The sequence below is a fragment of the Pithys albifrons genome, chromosome 26 (assembly GCF_047495875.1).
Source record: "Pithys albifrons albifrons isolate INPA30051 chromosome 26, PitAlb_v1, whole genome shotgun sequence".
Lineage (NCBI taxonomy): Eukaryota > Metazoa > Chordata > Aves > Passeriformes > Thamnophilidae > Pithys > Pithys albifrons.
The window spans coordinates 2,280,138-2,301,098 of record NC_092483.1 but is presented as its reverse complement, the minus strand read 5'-3'; positions in this window follow the sequence as shown (position 1 = coordinate 2,301,098).

Below are 20,961 nucleotides of genomic sequence, written 5' to 3'. Positions count from 1 at the left end.
CCAGGAAGGCTTGTGTTTCCTTTTTGCTGGTAGGTGGAGACATTGCTGTGATCTTATTGATGACTTCTGTTGGAATCTGACGGCGTCCATCCTGCCACTTCACTCCTAGGAACTGGATCTCTTGGGCTGGTCCCTTAACCTTACTCCGTTTGATGGCAAAGCCAGCTCCCAAAAGGATCTGGATGATTTTCTCTCCTTTCTGAAAAACCTCTTCTGCTGTGTCTCCCCACACAATGATGTCATCAATGTATTGCAGGTGTTCTGGAGCCTCACCCTTCTCCAGTGCAGTCTGGATCAGTCCATGACAGATGGTGGGACTGTGTTTCCACCCCTGGGGTAGTCGGTTCCAGGTGTACTGCACGCCCTTCCAGGTGAAAGCAAACTGTGGCCTGCACTCTGGTGCCAGAGGAATGGAGAAGAACGCATTAGCAATGTCAATAGTGGCATACCACTTTGCTGCTCTGGACTCCAGTTCATACTGGAGCTCCAGCATGTCCGGCACAGCGGCACTCAGCGGTGGGGTAACTTCATTCAAGCCACGATAGTCCACAGTCAATCTCCATTCTCCATCAGACTTATGCACAGGCCAGATGGGGCTGTTGAAGGGTGAGTGGGTTTTGCTGACCACCCCTTGGCTCTCCAGTTCACGGATCATTTTATGGATGGGGATCACAGCATCACGGTTCGTTCGGTATTGCCGACGGTGCACTGTCGTGGTGGCAATTGGCACTTGCTGTTCCTCAACTTTCAACAGTCCAACAGCAGAAGGACTTTCTGAGAGACCTGGCAATGAGTTCAATTGTTCAATCCCTTCTGTCTGTACAGTGGCTATTCCAAAAGCCCATCTATGCCCCTTTGGGTCCTTAAAATATCCATTCCTGAGGTAGTCAATGCCCAGGATACATGAGGCGGCTGGACCAGTCACAATGGGGTGTTTCTGCCAATCTCTCCCTGTCAAGCTCACTTCAGCTTCTAGCACAGTCAACTCTTGAGATCCCCCTGTCACCCCAGAAATAGAAATAGTTTCTGAGCCCACATGTCCTGATGGCATTAATGTGCATTGAGCGCCAGTATCAACCAAAGCCTTATACTTTTGTGGGTCTGATGTACCAGGCCATCGAATCCACACAGTCCAATAGACACGGTTGTCCCGTGCCTCTACCTGGCTAGAGGCAGGGCCCCTCTAACACTGATCCTGGTCATAGCGGTCAGAACCTTTTCTCGATGAGTACATCTGGGAGGTGCCCTCCTGTGGGTCAGATTCTTGCCCGTGGGAAACTGGGACTGCACTTACTCTCACTGACCTTCTTCCATTCTCCTTCAGTTCTTGTACTCGGGCTGCAAGGGCACGGGTGGGTTTCCCATCCCACCGTCCCATGTCTTCTCCATGTTTGGCCAGGAAGTACCACATCTCAGTTCGTGAGGTCTGTCCACTTCCTCTGGCTGGGGGGCGTCTGGCTCTGACTTCAGAGGTTCTCATTCGCACTGGTGCCACTTGGAGACTTTCCCTAATTTCCTCTCTGATCGCTTTTACCTCTGCAGGCAGCGTCTTGAGACTCTCAACCAATGTCTCTACAGCAGAAATACGGGCCTGCATTGGGCTGTGGGTCATGCCTTCATATATCCGGAGCTTATTTGCTACAGCGCCCACTGTTTCATGGTTCTCTTCCCTATACATGGATGCCAGGAAATCGGTGTATTCAGCTGGCCCCGAGCGTGAAAGGTCCCACCACATATGTGGTGTGCATCTGACCTTGTCAGGGTCATTATTGGCTTGCCCACCTCTTCCAAAAAGCACGTCCATCATTGCCATCTCCCTCAGACGTAAAATTCTTTCTTCCATCGTCTTCCAAGTCTTCCTAATATGATGTTCCTGCAGGATTTCTCTATAAACAAACTTCTCTCTTACACTCGTTAGAAGTCGTGCCCAGAGTGAAAGGGGCTTTGATTCCCTCACGAACACCTGTTCAATAGCCACATTCTGGGCCAGAGCCCCCAAAAACCTGGCTTCAGCACCATCCAGTTGTAAGGTTTCACCCATAAGGTCCCAAACTCGGATCAACCAAGTCAGGATGGGCTCACCCGGGTGTCGAGCAATGTCTTTCCGCAAACTACGGAGATTATCAAATGACAATGACTCAGTGATGATCTCAGGCTCTGGGTCTGCTTGCTGTGGAGGTGCAGCAGCCCCCTCATCGTCTGCTGGATGGTCTAATTTGGTCTTATATTTCCTTTTCTGAATAGGGGCAACTTCCATAGGCTTGGCCTGTCCTCCTGGTTTAGCCTCATCCTTTTCTCCCTTCACTGTGGCATCAGGGGTTTTATTCTCTCGCTTTTCCCCCTTCACTGGGCTAGGTTTCTGAATGCATTCTGGAAAAACCCTGGCCCTACCTTCAAACATTCTGTAAGCTGCAGGGATACAACCCTGCAGAAAAACCATAAAGAGCAAGATATCTCTGGCATCCAGGGAGAATTTAAACATCTCAAAAGCTGTTGTAGCAGACTTGAATGGGGAATGGACAAAGGGTTGGGAGAAGAGATTCCCCTTTGTTCCTTCCCAAGGGTCCGTACTATTATCACTGAATCCCCAGAGGTAGCAGCTTAGGTTGCGGCAGGAAAACAGCCTGGAGAGCACCACCCACATGACATCCAAAGGCATCGAATTCATGGCACCATAAATCCAGAGTAAGAACTCAATAATAATTGCGGCTATTTGAGTTTTGCTCATTGATTTGTTGATAAGACTTAAACCTGCCGCTCCTTTTGGCATGAATTTGTACCAACAAAAAGCCAATATATTATACAGGATGGTCCTGATGAACCCTAAGCTCAAGACCCACATGGTGCCACAAAATAGCAGTTATCCTTCTTTGTTTACAAGCCCCATGTTGGGCGCCAAGAAATGTCTCGGTTTGAGGGGAAAAACCAAAATGTTTTACCCACAAGCAGGGGAGGGGCCTCCTCCACAATAATCACACCACTCTTTATCAAATTTAAGAAAAGGAATTTTAATACAAGAAGGATAACTGATATATATATATATATATATATATATATGTAAACAGACTAGTGCAACCCACTTCCCCAACACCATAAGAGAAAAAAAAAAAAACAACAACAAAACCCAGCAGGTTTTCCTCCGGGAGAAAAGGTTATACTTAAGTGTCTTTGTCACAGCCCAGCTGGCTGCAGAGTGAGTTTCAGTCCCTCTCCAGCGAAACAGACGAGCAGTGGGCTTTTCAGATGGACTCAGTCTTTTCCCCTGTGTTCCCCGTCCAAGAAGCAGAAAGGTACGAGCAACCAGCAGCAAATCCAAGGCAGGCAGCAGCACGGCAGAAAAAAAAAAAAAAATAGTCCGAAGTAGGCAGCGGCAAGACAGCCAGGGAAAACCCCAGCAGTAACCAGCAGGGCAGCCTGCCTCCTTGGAGCCCCCACTCCCCCGTTCCGCCGAGCCAAGACTCCGGAGAATATCCAAAAAAAAAACCAAAAGAGACAAACCTGCCCCCACCCCAGCGATCACAGTTAACTGCTTCTTTTGTTAACCGCTGGCCTGGGCAGTTAAGTGGCAGGGGAGAGAATTTACATAATAATCCCAAACTACAACACCTCTGTGCTCGAACCGTGAGCTCACCCATTCCATGATGTGTTTATCTAGCTGTGGGCCGAACATTTTGTCCAGAAGGATCCTGTGAGAGACAGTATCAAAAGCTTTACTGAAATCCAAAAAGATTACATCAACTGGCTTCCCTTGATCAACCAGATGGGTTACCTTGTCATAAAAGAAAATCAGGTTTGATAAGCAGGACTTTCCTCTCATGAAGCTGTGCTGGCTGTGACCAATCCCAAAAATATCCCAAAAAAGGAAGCTTGAAGGACCTGGAGTTGTTTAGTCTAGAGAAGAAAAAATGATAAGGGGACATAGTAAATCATAAAATATGGCTACTGAGAGAAAGAAAATGTACTCTTCATAATCACAGAGGAAGGGCTGAGAAGTCATGGGTTAACCTGCAGGAAGGAAGATGAAGACTGGGTGACAGAGGAATAATTAGGTCTCAAAAAAACATTGCCTGAAAAAATAGTAGAGCTGCATTTAAGATTTTTAAGAATAGGTTGGAAAAACACCAATGTTATGGATTTAGCTAGGTAGGCCTAAATTTAGGCTTTATATTTCAGACTAGGCCTGAGACTATCAGCTGACTTGAGCTGGGCTGAGCTAGCTGACAGCTGACTACTGGCCAATAGTATTCCATACCATATTCCGACATCATCTCAAAGTGTAGGAGCTGGTGTGTGAGTGGCTTGTTCAGTTCCTTCATGGCTGTGGTCCCAGAAAGACACACCGTGCCATCCCAGGAGGGACAGAAGGCCCAAGTCCAGCACCGGCTCACCACCATGTTATCTTAGGGAAGTAAAATGTTTGTTCTTAGTCTTTCTCTCTGCTTGGGTCTGTCTCTGGGGACTTGAGTTCTCTAGAGTGATTTGTAGTTAGAATAGTGGGATTTGTGTTCGATGGGGAGTGGGGAGTTATTTTTTGTTATATCTAACTTGTGTAATTGTGTGTTATATTGTAGTTTTCTTTTAATTTTCTCTTTTCTGTATAAATATATATAGTTAGTTTAAGTTTAACCTGTTTTGAGGGTTTTTTTCCTTTCCTCCCTTTTCTCAGTGGGAGAGGGAGGGAGGCTTTGACTGTGTATTGGGCAGTTGGCATTTTGCCAGCTCAACGCAAGACAACTAGTCACAGGTGGTTGAAGAATGGCTGAATTACCCTTGGCTTTAGTGGCAGATTAGCTGATTTTCGGTGCTCTCTTCGAGCTCCAGTTTCTAATGTTCAGTTTATTTTGCTTCCTTGATTGGATTGCACTTTGAAATTTAAGGAAATGTCTCACTTTAGCATTTTCCTCCCTTGTCTGCAGACCAGTCTTCCTGCAAGGAAGATGTCTTCTCCTCCAGCAAGGCTAACAAATTTCCAAAGGACACACAGAGGGTCAAAAAATTAGAGAGAGATTATTAACAGCAAAGCCCAGGAATTTAGTGAGATTATTCCGGATATTTCAGGTCCAATGCTGAACAGATAGGAGCTCAGTTCCTAAAATGTCATCTTTCAGAGAGATATACTCAGTACCAAACCTGAAATAAAGACTACTTTCAATGAAATGTTGTATATCTATTGATAGTGTGGGCTCTCATGTTCCTGGCACAGATAAAGACTAACGTAAGCACGATAAATCCTTTTGATGTTCCTCAAGCTTAAGCTCCAAGGACAAACAAAATGATAGGAAGACAGTGATGAAGAAAAAGCAGACAGTGGTTTACTTCGCAGAGCTTTTTTACAGGGGAGGGATGTGGCATGAAGAAATGCTACAAATAAAGCTGGGTCTGGAGAGTTTTCCCTTGGAAAAGTCTCAAAAATGAATGAGATTTTAAGGAGAGGTTAGAAGAGTAGGGTGTGCAGTGAGTGGTTAGGAAGGATTTTAATTGACATCAGCATTTGCAATGTTGTTTAATAAGGTCCAAAAAACATCCCCAACATCTGAGAGCAATGAAAGCTGAAACCAGTGTTTTCAGAGCAGAGCTGAGTGTGGGGCTGTGGGAGCAGAGTTGGCTTCCTGGGGGATGAGAGGCACCTGAAGATGTGAAAGCTCTTGGGAAGAGAAAAGCTGAGAGATATGGTTTTAGGGGATTGCTGCATCGAATGACTCTGGGTGGAGGAAGGGCTGAGCATTCCCAGGATGGGAGATGCCCCATGTGTGCTGGCTGCTGAGGCTGTGCATGGTACAAGGGCAGCACCAGCCACCCGAGGTGGCATTTAGCAATGTAGGAGACCAGGAGCATCATAAACAGTTCACTTTTGGGACTCATGAACTCCCCAGATGAGGTGCTGGGTATGTTGAGGGGCTGCTGTCTACATTAAGCACCCTGCAGAAGCAGTTGAGCCCTAAATTTGCAAAGGGATTCCGATTCAGGCATAAAATGGAGGAAGCCAGGCACAGTGAAGGCATGGTAGTGATAGATGGGCACACAGATTTGTGGCACAATGGTGGGGGCAACCATGAGACTACAGCAGCAGTGCATGGGAACAGTGACCACACACCATGCAAGTCCATCATACCTCCTACGAGCAGCTTTGCCCCCCCAGGACCCTGGCACATGTTTTGGTCCCGCTGGGGAGGACACCATAGACCATGGTTGTGTTTGCCAGCCCAAATAACCCTGACAGTGAGTGGAGGAGAGGTGGCCAGGCTAGGCTGTGCACAGTGTGCCAGCCTCGATGATTTGGGCTCTCCCCATGCCCAAATTTGTCAAAGGGTTGTTCAGAGTTTCAATGAGAGATTAATAAGAAGATTAATTCAGAGTTTCAATAATTACAGTTTCAATGAGAGATTAATAAGAAGCGGTGTTTTTTTTAGCAAACTCTGAGGGTTAACTGGAAGGTCTTTTCACGTCCCTGCTTCCTGGGAGCTGAGGGTGCCATACCCTCTTTGATGTCTCTTGGCATGGAGATTCTACAAACACAGGCAGCGGCGGTGACGATGGCAGTGATGGCACTAATGTGCCTGCTGCAACTACCTTCCCATGGTGCATTCTCCTTCAGGAAGGCATTCAGCTTTCATTTCAAGCACTCAGTTGGGCAACGGGTGTATAAGTAGACTGGGGAGAAGCTATCACCAGCCTCTAAAATAAACAGCTTCTGCTGGTGGAGGAAAGTCATCCCAGATGCTGTCAAACTGGGATCAAGGGGAAACTGAGGCAGAAGCAGTTTACCTGAGGTCATTCAGAGCATTTCTATGATGTAACAAGCTCATGAATGCATCCAAAAGGCTGCAGCAGTGGGAGGAACTGGCAGATTGAGGCTACCATAGACCATGGACCACTGAGTAACCGTGAGATGCGAGGGAGAGATAGGCCAGATACCAAAAGCCAAGCTTAAAGTCCAGCTTTTAGGGTTCTGGGGCAGACCCTGAGATGCAATTGCTTAAAGCAAAATCACAGAGGGGCAGAAAGTTGTTTCTTCAGATGGTGGATATGGAAGGAGACAAAGAGGACGAGTCATGGCACAGCTCAACCTGCCTCTGCTGCAGGACTGCTGCTACTTTGGGTCTTCTCCCTCAACCCAACCTTTTTCATTTCCGAAAGTTAGAACTGAATTCACCCCTAGATTTTCATCAGACTTGACTGACATTGTCACAAGGTTCAGGAGTTATTTGGTGTGCAGCTGACAGCCACATGGGCATCTAAGCATTGGAGTGTCTTGGTTTTCAGAAACACAAAAATGTGTACAATGACTCACTGGAATGCTCGGGGATGTCCTTCCACCTCTTTTGCGCAAAGCTGGGCTGGGACATCCTCCTATCAAAGCCTGGTGACACAGTGGAGTCACAGGCAATAGACCTATCCAACCATGGTCTGGGGGTTCACATCCAATCCTGGCCTTGCTGTCATCCCCAGCACACCTCTCATGGCCACTTGTGCATAGGCTTCTTGGGACAAGGTCTTTTTCTTTATAATGCCTGACCCAAAAGGTTCAGGACCCCATGTGAGTCCATGCTACTGTACAAATAAATGGCATGTGAACATGAAAATGCTGTGAACATTTCTCCCAATCAGTTGTTACAGCCCATGTTCATTTCCCCCCTTAAAGCACTAGAGGTGTGTCCCCACTTTGACATTGTCTCCAACTGTGTGCCCAGTAAACCAGGATGTATTTTTAAATACACATAGACAACACAAAGGAAATGCTGTTTCCATGTATGGCTGGGTTTTATTAATTTATCTTAAGCCAGTTCTTCATCACTTTGCTTCCAGAAGCCCTTGCAGACCAGGACATGCATCTATATATGTAGATCCAACTGAGTTACCATTTACAAATTGAGTTAAGCTCCACTGGGACAACTTTACACCAGTAAACAGTGAAAGCAAAGTACAACCAGCATAAAGCAAATACTGTTCCAAGGATTCATTCTTTGAATTGGCTGGAGCCGCAAACCCCTAACCACCACATCATCCTCAGGGCTGCATGGACAGAAGGTTCCATTCACCTCATGGGCTTGCAGATAACCTGCAAGACATGAGCCCTCAGATGCCTTGGGGAGAATGGGGAATGAGTCAGTTGCTGAGCATCACCTGAGTGAGACTGGGATCATGGCTCCGCACCATGATCCCAGTGGAAATCTATTTGCAAATTATTTTCCCATGTGGAAATAAATGATCTCAGGATGGCAGTTTTATCTCCTTCCCTTTCAGCACATCAACCATTTATAGACACTATCTTTTATCAGCAGGTGACACTTTGACCATGTTTCACATATGATTTAGCAGAAAAAAATCACATAGTTTGACTCTCCTTTATATCACTCTTCAATTACCGCTCGGCAACATTGGGTAAAAAAAGGCTCAACTATGCTGAAATTTACTGAGTTGCAGTATATCATTAGAAGATGATGCTGGAGCCATGGTCCAATGCAAGAGTACAGTTAACTAGAACAGACTGATTTCAGATATCCCAAATTTCCAGAGAAATTCTTTTCTAAGTAAGAGAGGAGGGAAACATGTCCTATCATCCATTGGGAGATCTGTACTTCAGACTGTCTCAACCACATAATGTCTGAGCCTCATAAGTGAATGAGATTTCTCTAATGTGATTTCCAAGGAGGGAAGAGTGGAAACCACAGCTAAGCCCTACAGAGCACGATGGTGTGTGAAGTCCCAAGGCCACCATTGCTCTCTTGGAAGATGTCCATGGATGTCCATGGAGTTGGGGGGTACTCATACCTGGGGAGGTGCTGGAATTTAGGTCCTGTGGGCATAGAGCAAAAAGGACATCATGTTGCTGACTAGGAGTGACCTGGAGGCTGAACATCAGCATTTTTATTTTGGAAGAAGCCAGCTCTGCCTTCGCCCACAGCTCCTCTGTCCAAGGGCAGGTCAGGGCTGTGGTTCTGCTCCTTAATCCAGGCATTACTGGATCATCCAAGTTTTACAGTAACAGTTCAGCCACAAGATGCCCTCTCTTTTTGGCAAAAAATGACAAATATGGCTGCAGCACAGAGGAATTGGAATGCTGTGGAGCAGACTGGGGATATTCTGTTCAGTTCCCAGGGAGCAGGAGGGCCACAGGCTTTTCCTGTTGTCATAGGAGATGCAGCAGCAGGACAACCAAATGAACATATACCTTGTGCCTGGAAAGTGATTCAAGATTTGCAAAAAGCAGTCACTCAGTATGGTGTTAATTCTCCTGCATGTATGCAGCTGCTGCAATTACTCACTATGGAAAAAATGGTGCCGTGGATATAACTCATTTGGCACAAATTCTTTTTAGACCGGTTCAGTTATCAATGTCTAATGATACATGGCCGCAACTGTGTGAGGATCAAGGACTTAAAAACTAACAGTATCCTCCTGATGACCCTCATTATGGTAACAGTGCTGATGTTTTAATGGGGTGTGGGCAGTATGCCAATCCCCAGCATCAGGCTCAATGGCCTCCATTACTTCTTGAACAGATAAAAGCTCTGGGTATCCAAGCGATTATGAGAATAGCTCAACTTGCCGAACCAAAAAGGAGATATACTACTATTAAACAAGAGCCGAAATAAAATTTCTTATCTTTTCTTGAAAGATTACAACAGGCTGTAGAAAAGCAAGTTTTTGATGCAATTCTGTGTGAAATGTTAGTGCGGCAGATAGCAAAAGATAATTCCAAAGCAGACTGCCAGAAAATAATTGAAGCCCTGCCAGGAGATCCCACGCTTGAAGCCATGATTAATGTTTGTGTGAAAGCCGGAATATTGGAGCACAAGCTGGCTGCTACATTTAAAGAAAAAAACTCGAAATATTATTGATGTGTGCAATCAGGGCATGTAAAATCAAACTGCCCTCAGAAAAGCCAAAGGGGTGAAGCTGTGAAACACATAACACCATGTTTTCGATGTGGTAAATTTGGTCATTATACAAAGCAATGTCATTCTTCTGTCCACATTCTTCAGACTCTCTTCAGTGCCAACCGTGTAGTCCAAGGCTCAGCAATTCAGCACATTACACAACAACCGGTGAAAAATGAATTGGATGCAGCCCCTACTATGGGAGAGATACTCAAGGCCATACAACAGGTGAAAACTGGCAAGGCAGCTGGGGTTGATGGAATTCCACCTGAAATCTGGAAGCATAGAGGTCAAGCACTCCATGCCAAATTCCACGAGCTTGTTGTGCGTAGCTGGGAACAAGGGGAACTACCATCAGATCTCCGTGACACAGTCATCATCACTCTGTACAAGAAGAAAGGAGAAAAATCAGACTGCTCAAATTACCGAGGTATTACTTTGCTCTCCATTGCTGGTAAAATCCTTGCAAAAATACTTCTTAACAGATTAGTACCCACTATTGCAGAAGAACTTCTACCTGAAAGCCAGTGTGATTTCAGAGCCAATAGGAGCACCACAGACATGGTGTTTGTTCTCAGACAACTGCAAGAGAAGTGTAGGGAACAGAACAAAGGTCTCTATGTAGCCTTCGTTGACCTCACCAAAGCTTTTGACACTGTGAGCAGAAAAGGCCTGTGGCAGATCTTGGAACGTTTAGGATGTCCCCCCAAGTTCCTCAAAATGATCATCCTGCTACATGAGGATCAGCGTGGACAAGTCAGATATGGCGATGCGCTCTCTGAGCCCTTTCCAAAACCAATGGTGTGAAACAAGGTTGCGTTCTTGCACCAACTCTATTCACAATCTTCTTCAGCATGATGCTCCAAAGAGCCACAGCAGACCTCGATGAAGAAAACGGCATCTACATCCGATATCGTACCAATGGAAGCCTCTTCAGCCTAAGGCGACTGAAGGCCCACACCAAGACCCTAAATCACCTTGTCCGTGAGCTGCTTTTTGCTGATGATGCCGCCCTCGTTGCTCACACAGAAGCAGCTCTGCAGCGCTTAACATCCTGCTTTGCAGAGGCTGCTGAGGTTTTTGGGCTGGAAGTCAGCCTGAAGAAGACAGAAGTTCTCTACCAACCAGCACCTCAAGAAGTCTTCCATCATCCTCACATCACCATAGGCAATTCAGAGCTTAAGTCAGTCCAGCAGTTCACCTATCTGGGAAGTATCATTTCCTCAGATGGTAAGATTGACAAAGAGATAGACAACAGGCTAGCAAAGGCATACAGAGCCTTCGGAAAACTCCATAAAAGAGTCTGGTCCAATAAACACCTGAAGAAAAGTACGAAGAGTAGTGTCTACAGAGCCATTGTACTGTCTACTCTTTATATGGGTCTGAATCATGGGTCATCTATCGCCACCACCTGCGGCTTCTTGAACGCTTCCATCAGCGCTGCCTTCGTTCTGATGCCTAAGGATGTGATTTAATGCAATTTTAGAAAGGTTTTAGAATCATACAGGCTTTGCTGAGTTGCCCTGATCTTAAGTCTGAATATTAAAGTGTCTTTCCCACCAGCTAGCAGGCTTTGTCAAGGCCGAGCTGTTTTTCAGCAGACACCTGCAAGATAACAGAAGACAAACAACAGAAGAAGGCCTAACTGCCCCCCATCAGGAAGGGGGCAGATTGGCAGGACTTTTGGGTGGGCATTAGAGAGAAATGGGAACTTCTGATTGGACGTCCGTGAGGGGTATAAAACTCTGTGACTTCCTGACCATAGGGTCAGACCTGGGGTCAAACCCCCTTGGGTTTGATCGTTTAAGGTCCTTCTAATAAAACCCTATATCTTTCTCCATTAACTTATCTGCAGTGTGTCTCTGTTCACAGGGGTACACAATCTACAGGCATCAGTTTTGGAGACTCCGCCGGGACCCAGAGACGCCTGGGTCGATTCACACCTGATCGAGAGATTACCACCGAAAGGAAGACCCCCACCTGCCGGCACGAACGTCGGGAGGTTTCCTTTCCATCTCGGCCAGGAGGCACCGCCCCTGCGGCTCCAACAGACTGTTTATAGGAGGTAAGGTAGAGGGTTATTTGCATGACTAGTCATTGAAACACCTGGGGAAATATATAAGCCTCGTAAGGGGCAAAAGACGGAGGTCTGAGTTGGGCGGACCTCCCGATTGTTGAGCGAGCGAAAAGACCTGGGTCACTGAATTTCTCTTCCCCTAATTGCTTTCCTGTATCTGTATTCTTCTTCTCTTTATCTCTGAACTCGCTCGTAATTGGTACAAAGTGGCAGTTGTCCAATATTGCCGCCCGGGAGTTCTGGAAAGAGTCCAGAACTAGTATTAGCCCAACAAGACCACTCCGTTTGCAGAGGGGCAACGCCCTAAGAACTGTTAAAAGTTCTACGGAGTGGGAAAGGGGGAAAAAGGACATCTGTTCTCCCTTAATAGCAGGGGCTTGCCCAGAAGATGGGTGTCCTATATTCCTTATGTAGTGAAGTCCCTGATGATACACCTCTGGGACATATTTTAAGAAATTGGTATGATCTGGTTGGTTCTCAGAGGGAGCTAACGAGGGAAGAACTCACAGAGTTAAGCACGGAGGTTTGGCCGGATTATGATAAGAAAAATGATACAACTTGGCCAAAATATGGGACTTTGAGGAGCAGTTTGGTCCTTCAGTTAATATCGTGCTTACACAAAGATCAGAAGTGGGCTGAAGCCAGATATGCAGATTTGTTTTTGATGCTGATAGAGCGGCAAAATCAAAGGAAAAATGGTGGTTCTGAAACTAATTTAATAGTTGAACCACTGAACTCACCAGGAGACGTGCCAATAATGGCACTGGGCAGAGGTGAGAAGCAGGGGAAGAAAAGAATATATACCCCAAAGATTCCTCCTGCAGAAACTGTGGAGGATTTGGATTTATTAATTTCTCCCTGTCTGCGCTGGGGACATTCCCCAGCTATGGGTGCGGCTGCGCCCGCGGGGGGGCCGGGGGGAGCGGGGGGGGGGGGGGCTCGCTGTGCCCGCTGTGGCAGCTGGCCCCGCCCAGCTCCCGGCTCCGGCTGGCGGAGCGGCTTCAGGGGGAGTTGCGGGGGGGCCAGTCCAAGGCCCGTCTCGAGGGGCGGCTCCTGCTGCCGCCCGGACCCCCGTTGGCCCCTCCCAGGGGGTGGTTTCTACCTCCTCGGTCCCTACGCCTGCCGTGGGTGGGGCACCCCTCTCTGTCGTGGGTGTTCGCCCCGCCCAGGGGGTGGGTCCTGCTACCCCAGTCCCCACCCCTACCGCCCGAGAGGCTCACGCCCAGGGGCGGGTCTCTAAGGCCATCGTTCCCGCCCCTGCCGTTGTGAAAGGGGAGGCGGGCGGGGCCGGGGCCGGTGCCACTACTGTCTCAGCGGGTGGGGCCGTCCCAGCCGGGGCTGTGGGTACCCCTGTTGGGGTTGCCGCCGCTCCTGCCCTTGCCCATACCAACGCCGGCGTTACAGCCGCGGTGCGGGATGCCGCCGGCCCCGCTGGGGCCGGGGCCGGGGCCGCTACGGCCCGGGATCCCGGGGCCGGGGGCGGAACCACCACAGCCGTTTCTGCCCCCGCCCCCGCCCCCGCCGGTGGCACTGCGGATTGGACCGCTGGGGCTGGGGGTCCCGGGGCCGGGACTGCCGCGGGTGTCGTCCTCGCTCCCGCCGGCGGCGCTGGCGCCGTTGGGGAGGGGGGAGGGGCCGCCGCTGTTCGCGCGGCCACGCCGGCCCCCAGCGGCGCTGCTGCCCCCCCCGCGGCACCTGCCGCAGTCCGTGTAAAGACGGAACAGCCCGAGGCCGGGGCCGCTTCAATTTCTGCCTCTGACTCCCCTGCTATGGCCGTAAAACAGGAGGCGGGCTTGGCGGGCGCCAGGTAGGCGGCCGCAGCGGCGGCTGCCGCTTTAGCGGCCGCCATAGGCGGAAGGCCGGGGCTAGGTGGTGTTGACCTTGCAGCGGCGGCTGCCGCGGCAGCAGCCGCCGCCATTGTGGTCAGGAGAGAGGCGAACGGTGGGGCTCCCGATATGACTGCTGCTGGGGCTGTTAGAGGGCCCCCTGCTGTGCCGCAGGCAACTGCTGGCCCTGTGTGGGGGGAAGTCGGGTGCCCTGTGACCTGCGCTGCCACTGCCAGTGCTACTCAAACGCCCCCTGCTGTGATGCAGCCAGTTGCTGGTTCCCTACAGGGATCTGCTGAAGGAGGCATGTTACAAGCAGGGCCCAGTACAGTTGTAATGCCAAGTGCAACAGGCCAGAGCTGTCAAGCTGCCTATTTTCCCCAAACTGCTGCCATTATGCAAGGCAGACCACTTGGTGTAGGTGATACAGGAACAAGAGTTCCTGCAGCCCCAGTCATTCAAGACCCTGGACCATTGGGGGCTGGGGTGAGGATAATTGGTACTGCCAGCCCTCAAGCTGCAGTACAGTACAACATCCCAAGAAAGGAAGGAACTTCTCTTAAGGAGACAGGGACATCATCTCAATCTGACACTCCTGGTCCTGTGAGAAAGAAGGCCATAGCTGCAAAAAAAGGGAGGAGACAACCTCCTTATACAAGAGGAACAGATAAAGATACAGATGCTGATTATACAGGACAAATTTGTGCAATAGTATCAATTCCCGGGCCTCCAGGAACAGTTTCTAAAGGTACTCGTATTGTTCAACTTGTTCCTTTTCTGAGCTGTTTTCCAGAGTCAACTCTGAGAGAAGACAAGGGCTTTGGTTCAACAGGACCACCACAGGTGTTCTGGTCACAACAAGTATGTGCTCAACACCCTCGAATGATCTGCATGTTGCAACTAGGACCTCGATCCAGTTCCTGAGTGACTGCTACCGGACTTTTGGACACTGGAGCTGATGTAACTATTATTGCACGGAAAGTATGGCCACCTGCCTGGCCACTGACTCCTACTGAGACTGGAGCAGTAGGGCTGGGAGGGGTGGCCTTTGGAGCCATGTCATCATTACCAGTACTAGTCACTAATTCTGAAGGGCAAACAGCAACCTTGAAGCCTTATTTTACTCAGGCCCCTCTGTGCTGGTTTAGAGGTAAACCGGCAGGGGAAATGAACTCAAAAGAGATTATAAGTCAGAGTTACAACTGAATAACAATATTACAATAAATGCGGTGGCACAAAGAGAAAGTGGTCTCAACCCACAAAACCCAGAAGTATAACACAGCACCCTGGGCTACAAACCCCACGTGGTTCCCCCAAGTCCAATGTAGAAGGAAGCAAGAAACCTGTTGGTGCAGATGATGGTCCCAGTCTGGTTGAAAGTGGTGGCCTCCCCCTGTCGAGGTTCTGCTCCTCCTCTGAATCTGACAAGGGGTTCCCCAAGGACTTCAAAACCCCCAGATTATGTACCCTTATGTTCAGGTGGGAGTATCCAGTCCCTCCCCCAGGGCGGGGAGCTACACAATTGGTCATCTGACTCTGTGAGTCATGGGGTATTTTGGAATCTTTGATGGCCCATTAGCAGACATGACACCTCAGGCTGAGTGTGAAGGTGCTAACGACTCCCTGGAGGGGAGTTATCACAGCTCTTATCTCACAGGCTTCTTTCACACCCAGATAACACCCTGAGGGTGTGCCCTGGGCTGCTGCAAATGGTCAATCGTTCTTGGGAAATGAATAGAGGGGGTAGAATATATAGCTTTGGTCTCCCCCACACAGTGATAAACTGGTCCAACCTGCTGAACTAGGACATTATCCACCCCTTATTCTACACCACCTAGTCATTCCCAAATTAATACCCTTTAAAACTATCTAGCTATCTAGCTATCTATCCACACACACATATATACAAGAAAACATTACAAACTCTTTTCACTCAAAATTAGGTCCCCTTGTGATACACAATGTGTTTTCCCATCTTCTTGCATTACCCACCAAGTGCAACCAGGTCCTTGAGCAAAAACAATCCCTCAAATGGGTTTACCTTTTTTTGAGGTGGGACTAACCCAAACAATCTTTCGTAACATACTTCTCATATAGATCACAGGGACATTATCTCCATCTACAGTATTCAAGAGTTCTGATTGGGCAGGGCCAGCTCGACTGATGGAACCTCGGGTGTTGACCAACCAGGTGGCCTTTGCCAAATGCACCTCCCAGTGTTTGAAAGTTCCCCCACCCAAGGCCTTCAAGGTGGTTTTCAGCAGACCATTACATCGCTCAACTTTCCTGGCAGCTGGTGCATGGTAGGTGATATGATACACCCACTCAATGCCATACTCTCTGGCCCAGGTGTCTATGAGGCTGTTCTTGAAGTGGGTACCATTGTCAGACTCCATTCTCTCTAGGGTGCCGTGTCTCTACAGGACTTGTTTTTCAAGGCCCAGTATGATATTCTGAGCAGTGGCGTGAGGCATGGGGTATGTCTCCAGCCATCCAGTGGTTTCTTCTACCATGGTCAGCACGTAGCGCTTGCCTTGGCGTGTTTGGGGAAGTGTGATGAAGTGAACTTGTCAGGCTTCTCCATACCTGTATTTCGACCACCGTCCACCATATCACAGAGGCTTCACCCACTTGGCCTGCTTGATGGCAGCACATGTGTCACAGTCATGGATAACCTGTGAGAGACTGTCCATGGTTAGATCCACCCCTCGGTCCCGAGCCCATCTGTATGTCACATCTCTGCCCTGATGACCAGAGGCATCATAGGCCCATCGAGCTAGAAACAATTCTCCGTTATGCTCCCAATCCAAATCTACCTGACAGACTTTAATCCTGGCAGCTCAATCCACCTGCTCGTTGTTACGATGCTCCTCATTAGCCCAGCTCTTGGGTACATGAGCATCTACGTGACAGACCTTCACACTCAGCTTCTCTACCTGGGCAGCGATGTCCTGCCACATCTCAGCTGCCCAGATGGGTTTCCCTTTGTGCTGCCAGCCGGCCTTTCTCCAATGCTCCAGCCATCCCCACAGAGCATTGGCCACCATCCATGAATCAGCGTAGAAGTAGAGTCTTGGCCACTTCTCTTGTTCAGCGATATCCAAAGCCAACTGAATGGCTTTCAGCTCTGCAACCTGACTTGATCCACCTTGTCCTTCAGTCGCTTCTGCAACTCAACGTGTAGGACTCCATACAGCTGCTTTCCATTTCTGCCTTCTCCCTACAATGCAACAGGAGCCATCTTTGAAGAGAGCATATAGCTTCTCCTCTTCTGGTAGATGGTTATATGGTGGGGCCTCCTCGGCTCGTGTCACCTGCTCCTCTTCTTCTTCAGAGGATACTCCGAAACTCTCACCTTCTGGCCAGTTGGTAATGATTTCCAAAATCCCAGGGCGATTAGGATTCCCTATCCAATTTGCTGTGTGATCAGAGCGATCCACTTACTCCATGTGGTATCAGTGGCGTGATGGGTAGAAGGAGCTTTTCCTTTGAACATCCAGCCCAGCACTGGTAGTCGGGGTGCCAGAAGGAGCTGTGCCTCAGTGCCAATCACTTCTGAAGCAGCTCAAACTCCTTCATAAGCTGCCAGGATCTCTTTCTCAGTTGGGGTATAGCTGGCTTCAGATCCTTTGTATCCCCAACTCCAGAATCCAAGTGGTCAACCTCGGGGCTCCCCAGGTACTTTCTGCCAGATGCTCCAGGATGGACCATTCTCCCCAGCTGCAGTGTAGAGCATGTTTTTCACATCCTATCCTGTCCTGACTGGCCCAAGGGCTACAGCATGGGCAATCTCCTGTTTTATCTGCTCAAAGGCTTGTTGTTGTTCAGGGCCCCACTGGAAATCATTTTTCTTCCGTGTCACAAGGTAGAGAGGGCTGACGATCTGACTGTACTCAGGGATATGCATCCTTAAAAAGCCCACGGCGCCTAGGAAAGCCTGTGTTTCCTTCTTGCTGGTCGGTGGGGACATGGCTTCTATTTTGTTGATGAGCTCTGTTGGAATCTGGTGACGTCTGTCTTGCCACTTCACTCCTAGGAACTGAATTTCCGGAGCAGGTCCCTTAGCCTTAATTCGTTTAATGGCAAAACCAGCTCTTAGGAGAATCTGGATTATCTTCTCTGCTTTCTCAAAAACTTCCCCTGCTGTGTTCCCCCATACAATGATGCCATCGATGTATTGTAGGTGTTCTGGAGCCTTGCCCTTTTCCAGTGCAGTCTGGATCAGTCCATGGCAAATAGTGGAAATGTGTTCCCACCCCTGGGGCAGTCGATTCCAGATGTACTGCACACCCCTCCAGGTGAAAGCAAACTGTGGCCTGCACTCTGCTGCCAAAGGAATGGAGAAAAAGGCATTGGCAATGTCGATGGTGGCATACCACTTGGCTGCCTTGGACTCCAGCTCATATTGAAGCTCCAGCATGTCCGGCACAGCAGCACTCAGTGTGGGTGTGACCTCATTGAGGCCACTTTAATCGACCGTCAGCCTCCACTCTCCACTGGACTTACACACTGGCCATATGTGGCTATTAAAGGGTGAGCAAGTCTTGCTGACCACCCCTTGGCTCTCCAGCACATGGATCATCTTGTGTATGGGAGTCGCAGTCTCGGTCGGTGCGGTATTGCCGACAGTGCACTGTTGCTGTGGCCAGTGGTACTATTTGTTCTTCAGCTTTCAGCAGTCCCACAGCAGAAGGGTCCTCTGAGAGGCCAGGCAAGGTGTTCAACTGTCTAATTTCCTCTGTCTCCACAGCAGCTACACCAAAGGCCCAACAAAGTCCCTTTGGGTCTTTGAAATACCCACTCCTCAGGTAGTCTATGCCAAGGATACACGGGGCTTCTGGACCGGTCACAGTGGGGTGTCTATGCCATTCCTTCCCTGTCAAGCTGACTTCAGCTTCCAGTACAGTCAGCTATTGGAATCCCCCTGTCACCCCAGAAATAGAGATGGATTCTGCCCTTGACATATCCTGATGGCATCAAAGTACATTGTGTGCCAGTGTCAACTAAAGCCTTGTATCTCTCTGGGTCTGATGTGCCAGGCCACTGAATCCACACAGTCCAATAAAACTGATTGTCCCTCTCCTCTACCTGGCTAGAGGCAGGGCCCCACTAGTTCTGGTCATGGTACTCATTGTGCTCTCCTTGTGAATATGACCCGGAGGTTCCTTCAAGACGATCGGACATGACATCATCCTTCCTATACTGTCTGGAGCCTTGCCCACGAGAGACCAGAGCAGCATTTAACATTGAAGAATTCCCTGTGGTAGTTGTGCCTCTTTGTAATTCACGTACCCGTGCTGCTAAGGAAGAGGTGGGTTTCCCATCCCGCTTCCTCATATCTTCTCCATGCTTATGGAGGTAAAACCATAGATTGCCACGTGGAGTGTACCTTTTCTCCTTAGCCAGAAGACGCCTGCTCCTGATGGCAGAGATTCTCATTTGTTCTGGAGAGATATGGAAGCTTCCTTCCTTAATCTTCTCTTCCAGTTCAGCCAGTTTTGTTTCCAAAGCCGAGACGTGGGCTCGTAATGGGGCAGTGACAGTGTCTTCATAAATCCTGAGTTTGCTGATCAGTGCGCCCACCTTGTCCTCTCCCTCTCTCCACTGCAACCTTGCGAGGTAGCGAGAATACATTTCTGGCCCAAGCCGTGCAAATTTTAACCACATCTGGGTGTGCACTGTACACCATCTGGACTTTTAGGGAATCTTTCGTTCTCTGAAAAGTTTATCTCCAGTATGACTAATTCCATTAAGCACAAGATACCTTGTTCCATCGTGTTCCACTGTCCTTGCTGTACATGGAGGTCCTCACTACAAAGGTATCTGTCCCTCACACTTGACAAGTCGCCGCCAGAGGCTGAGAGTTTCCTGCCTCTTTCCAATGTCCTGATCAATGATCACATCTCGAGACAAGGATCCCAGCTGCCTTGCCTCACTCCCATCTAGAATTGTATCATTGGCCATGGCGTCCCAGATTTGGAGCAGCCAGGTGAAGATGGACTCATTTGCCTGTCATGTGAACTCTCTCCGGAGCTCACGCAGGTCGCCCAGGGATAGGGACTGGGTGATTATTTCTGAATTCTTTTCTTCTGCTTCCTGCTTCCTCATCATCATTCACTATACGAACTGATTTGGTCTTTAATTTCCTTTTCTGGACAGGGGCGACTGATATCGTTTTCAGTTGTTCTTCCGGCTCCTCCACTGTTTGTGTGGACAGAGTGCTGGTTGATTTGTTTCCCCTTCCCTCTGGCTCAGCTGTGGTTTGGGCGGACATGGTGCTGGTTGATCTATCTCTTTATCCCTCTGATTCAGCCATGGTTTGGGTGGACATAGGGCTTGTGGATTTGCTCCTTTTCTCCTCCTCCTGACTGTGCTGTACCACACCAAGCAGTGTGAAGTAGGCAGTGGCCAGGGCCCAGCAGGTTGCTGTGAGCTGCACACCTCTGGGGCTGGAAGAGCATTTGCCTTTCCCATAGCTTATTATTTTGTCAGGGTCCTGCAGCTGTTCAGGGGTGAATTTCCAGATCACTTGAGGGGTGAAACTCTCCAAATACTGGCCCATGTCCTCCCACTTTCCGTCCCACTCAGCATTATCAACTCCTAGAGCAGGCCTCCAGGAAACCTCCCTAGAAGGCCCTGTTCTACTCCTAAGCATGTCGTAGATGGTACAGACAAGACAAAGCAACACTAGCAACAACATTATGCTATCCTTAACATCAAAAGGAAATTCAGTATTCTCAAAGACTGTTGTAGCAGGTCTAAAGGGGGAGCAGAAGGTGAAAGGGTCAAAATAACCATCCCCTCCTGTTCCCCCCACAGGCTGGGTGCGATTTGTATTGAGGCTCAAGAGGTAGCAACCCAAACCAGGACAGGCAAAGAAGACTGAATATTCATTCACAATGCAACTCACTGCATCTGCTGTTATGATGACATAAATATAATATATAAATAAAGCAATTTTTATTCCTATCCCTGATCTTAAAAAGATCTTCAAAATAGGCAAATAATTCCCCACAGATGGAAATATGAACAGGCTCAGGTACAACACCCACGTGAATACATCAGGCAACATGGTAATTAGGGAGTTTATGTTTCCAAATACACAAATTTCTAAAATGAAATTTTAATTCTGACTTCTCTCTCGAGCCCCACATTGGGCGCCAAAAGATGTGGTGGT